We start from the raw sequence: 5,162 nt of genomic DNA, 5'->3' as shown, positions 1-5,162 counted from the left end.
ACATGTACGGCCTGAGCTATTTTTATAGATAAAATAGTTCCTCCATGATTTATGAAGGATCATACATGTATCACCCCTACGCATGTCCGTCTACAGAGCCTTCCTAACAGATAACATCCACCAAAGGAGAAGAACGATTTTGTGTCTCAAGATAGGGTAAACCTTGCTTAAAGCCAAGCTTTTACAAGTTTTCACTTTAAAAAATTAAGTATTTTCTTGTTAAGAAGGTAAACACCCTATTTCATTTCGATGAAAACATTGTAAGTCTCAATCACATATTATACAAGGATTCAAACTACATAACCTGATTGCTTAACAAAATAAATAAACGAACATGACACTAGTCAATCCCCTAATCACTCAAAAGGTCGGAATACCCCAACTCTCATCTCTTTAGTGGCTTAACAAAATAAACAAACAAACATGATACTAGTCAATCCCCTAATCACTCCAAGGGTCGGAATACCCTAACTCCCATCTCTCTCGGACCCCATTCTAGGTAAACTGAAATGGTTGTTACCAAACGATTGGCCACGCACCAAGTGTAACCCTTAACATGAACTCATGGCTAGTCCATAAAAGAAAAATAAACAATGGGGCCAATCAATGTCCAACGTCAAACAATCATTACACGTAACATGGTCCAGGCGATTCCCCCACTATGTTATCATGCAGCTGAATCGATCCCGCCACCACGTGTTTACAGTTCACACAAAACGATCACGCAACTCAAGCGATTATGCCACCACGTGATTATTTTTCAGAAAAATCAGTTTGTTTTGCAAAGATTAACATCCATAACATATAGAACACCACATACATTCAAATCATATCATATTATATCATATCATTATTTGAACTAGAGAGCGATAAAAAGAAAATGATAACTAATTATATATATATATATATATATACATATATACATATATTAGTTCCGCTTTGGCCCCCAATTTGTGAGTAATTGGTCGTTTTGGCCCCAAATTGTGTCTGACAGTTTGTTTTAGCCCCCTTATGTGTCTGGTAGTTCGTTTTGGCCCCCATATGTATCCGGTAGTTCGTTTTGCCCCCGATTTTTCTCAAGCGTTTCAATTTTATCCTTATGGCATTTCTGTAAATAAACTTTTAGATTCTTTTTTCTTTTCAATTGTTTGTCTCTCCACTTAAAAATCACTCTTAAAACCCTCTCTGAAAACCCTTTATTTGAAATTTGATGCAAATAATAAGGGAGAAATTTGAAAGCATTACGTTTCTCTCTCTATCACAATAAAAATTTCAGATCTACTCAAACTTCCTTCAAGGTCTACTCGAAGTTCTTGCTGGAATCATCACCAATTTCGTTGTCACTTCTAAAGCACATGATCAAGATGAGTTCTTGCTGGAATCAACACCAATTTCATTGGCACTTCAAAAGCATACGATGAAGATAGAGATTTTGCCCAATCTTACATGATCAAAATGGACAACCCTACGTTTACAACTTAGTTGAATTGGTTGATGGTATTTAATATGCCATTAATATTAGATAATAATTAGAGAGTGTTTGTTCATCTAGACGCAGCCCATGTTACAAATTAGTGCAGATTTTTTAAGTCTCTGATTTAGTCTTTGGTTTGATTAAGTCATCAGTTTATTTAGGAGTCAAGTTGAGCTGTTTGGTCATTAGTTAGTTGAGTTAATTTAGGAGCAAGTCAGGTGTTAGCTGAGTCATTAGGAGAAAGCTTACTATAAATACTCATAAACTTCAGCAGTTCTCTACACATCTGTACTGCGATTTATTTTTCTTCTTTTCACTCGATAATAAATCAGCTCTTATCATTTGTTTATTGTTCACTTTTGTTATCTCTTTTACAAAGTTTATATTGTTAAAATTATCTAGTTTGACTCAATTGATTTGTGTTATGGTACCAGAGCAAGGTTGCCTACAAAGTGTTTGATTTTATTACTCAGTGAATCTGTGTTATTGAGTCTTACGATTTGAAGTGTTTTTCTATCCATTTTAAGATGAATGGTGGTAATGGTGTTTCTCAAGCCTCTGTAGATAAGCTTGTTGGTAACAATTATAGTTACTGGAAGCTTTGCATGGAAGCTTACCTACAAGGGCAGGATTTATGGGATCTTATCTCTGGTGCTGAAACGATAATTCCAGAGGACACTCCCCAAAATGCTGATTTGCGACGAAAGTGGAAGATCAAGTGCGGCAAAGCTTTATTTGCTCTACGAACATCAATCAGTAAAGATTACATTGACCATGTTCGTGATATGAAGACGCCAAAGCAGGTGTGGGAGACGCTTGAAAGGCTGCTTACTCAAAAGAATACGATGCGTTTGCAGTTTCTGGAGAATGAACTTGCTGGAATGACTCAAGGTAATCTCTCCATTTCAGAATACTTTCTGAAAATTAAGAATATATGTGCTGAAATTTCAGAACTTGACACGGACGAGCCCATTAGCGATGCACGGTTGCGCCGTTATCTCATTCGTGGTTTGAGGAGGGAGTTCATGCCATTTATTTCTTCGGTGCATGGGTGGATAAATCAACCTTCAATTATTGAGTTGGAGAATTTGCTCTCAAACCAGGAAGCATTGGTGAAGCAAATGTCCAACCAGCATCTTTCCGAAGTAGATAATGTTCTTTATACTAAGGACCAAGGGAAAGAAAAATTTCAGCATTTTTCAGGTGATAGAAAGCAGTTCAGAACTGAGGGGCAGTCCAAGGGTAGCTCCAATGCATGCTATAGGTGTGGGAAGATGGGACACCTAAAGCGGGACTGTCGAGTGAAGGTTGTGTGCAATAGATGTGGCAAATCTGGACATATTAAGCAAAACTGTCGTGTCAAAATTACGGAAGCAGATGTAGTACATGAAAGTAAGGAACATGTACTCGAGAGCAAAGAGGAAGATCAACCCAAATGGGAGCAGTGTTTTTCTGCTGTAGCTATTGACCAACCAGGTAATATAGCCGCTGTTGTGCAGCAGACCGACGCACATACAGCTGATAGTGGGTCCATAGACTACAAGAAGGAGTGGATTGTTGATTCTGGTTGTTCACATCATGCCACGGGAAATGCATTTTTACTTTCAAATGTTCGTCCACATAAGGGAAAGCGTGCCATTATTACAGCTGATAACTCTGTACATCCGGTCTCAAATGAAGGTCAGTTGTCCGTTAAGGATAAATGTGCAAATGGTGCTAGTGTTGCTCTTAAAGATGTCTATCATGTTCCGGGGTTAGCAAAGAACCTCGTTTCAGTCTCACAAATAACCGATTCTGGGAGGTATGTCCTTTTTGGCCCAAATAATGTTCATGTACTTGAAAATTTAAAGAGTCTCATTGCTGATGTTCTTTTTACTGGCCAAAAGAAGGAGTCCTTATATGTTTTGTCTGCAAGTGAAGCCTATGTAGCAAAGACAAGCCAGAATTCAAGCGCCTCACTTTGGCATGCTAGGTTAGGCCATGTTGGCTATCAATTATTGCAGAAAATCTCTAACAAGAAGCTACTCGATGGTGTTCCTTTTCTTAAGGAGATTCTTCCTGATGTAGTTTGTCCAGGTTGCCAATATGGCAAATCTCATCGTCTTCCTTTCCAGAAATCAGAGAATAGAGCATCAGAAATGTTTCAATTGGTGCATTCAGACCTAATGGGACCTACAAGAACACCAAGCTACAGCGGTTCTCAATATGTGATGGTTTTTGTCGATGACTTTTCTCGATACACCTGGGTATACTTTCTCACTCATAAAAGTGAAGCTTTTTCAAAATTTATCAAGTTTCACTTGCTTGTTAAACAGGAATTTGGTTCATTCATCAAGTGCTTGCGTACTGATAATGGTGGAGAATACATCTCTGGAGATTTTCTCACATACTGTGAGAAACATGGGATTCAACGACAAATGACATGTCCGGATACACCCCAGCAGAACGGCGTGGCAGAACGGAAGTTGGCACATCTCACTGCAACATGCTTATCATGGTTGCATGACAAGAACCTTCCTAGGGAGTTGTGGGCAGAAGCTATGCAATGCGCAAGCTATGTCATCAATCGATTGCCTCCATGGCTAGGAACAACATTATCTCCTTTCGAAGCTTTATATCATCACAAGCCCAATGTAAGTTTTTTTCGAGTGTTTGGTTCAGTTTGTTATGTCCATGTATCAAAAAGTAGCAGAACCAAACTTGACCCAAAGGCAAGAAAGTGCATTTTTGTTGGATATGATTCACATAGGAAAGGATGGAGGTGTATGGATCCCGTTACAAAGAAGTATATTGTTTCTCGAGATGTGATTTTTGATGAAGCATCAACATATTTTTCTGCTGCAAATGTGCAAAGTGATTTGGCTGATCTTGAGCCATTCTATAGTGATTCTAGAGAAAGGGGAAGGACAGGTCATTCGTTTGAGGACCAGGAGCAGCAAAATGAAGTTACGGTACGAAGGTCAACAAGACAAAGGTCCCAACCTGGGTATTTATCTGACTATGAAGTTCAATTGAATAATTGCAGTGTTATCTCATGTTTTTTGATGGGAGATACATATGCAGATGAACCTAAATGTTATAACGAAGCTAAAAATATTGTTGAATGGGAGGGCGCTATGGGTGAAGAAATGGATGCGCTGCATAAAAATTCTACATGGGAGCTTGTACCAAAACCAAGGGATGTTGACTTAGTTACTTGTAAATGGGTTTATAAATTAAAGAAGAAGGTAGATGGCACCATAGACAGGTATAAAGCTCGGCTCGTTGCACGTGGTTTTTCCCAGCAATATGGACTAGATTACGAGGAGACTTTTAGTCCTGTCGCTAAAATGATAACGGTTCGAACAATAATTTCTTTGGCTGCGCATAAAGCTTGGAATCTGTGGCAGCTTGATGTAAAGAATGCATTCCTATATGGAGAGTTAGATCGTGATATCTTCATGCAACAACCACCAGGTTTTGTTTCCAAGGAGTTTCCTGATTACGTGTGTCGACTTAAAAAGGCTCTATATGGCCTCAAGCAAGCTCCGCGAGCCTGGTATGGTAAGATCGCTCAATATCTTTCTTTTTGTGGTTTTAAACCTTCAAATTCAGATCCAAGCTTATTTATTAGGAGAACATCCACAATGTGCATAATGCTTCTTTTATATGTGGATGACATGATAATAACTGGCAACGACAATGCTGA

Source organism: Eschscholzia californica, unplaced genomic scaffold, assembly GCF_041429995.1.
Source record: "Eschscholzia californica isolate CP2 unplaced genomic scaffold, dmEscCali1.0.p SCAF_4, whole genome shotgun sequence".
NCBI lineage: Eukaryota > Viridiplantae > Streptophyta > Magnoliopsida > Ranunculales > Papaveraceae > Eschscholzia > Eschscholzia californica.
The sequence above is the reverse complement of the archived record's forward strand: the minus strand, read 5'-3'. Positions refer to the sequence as shown.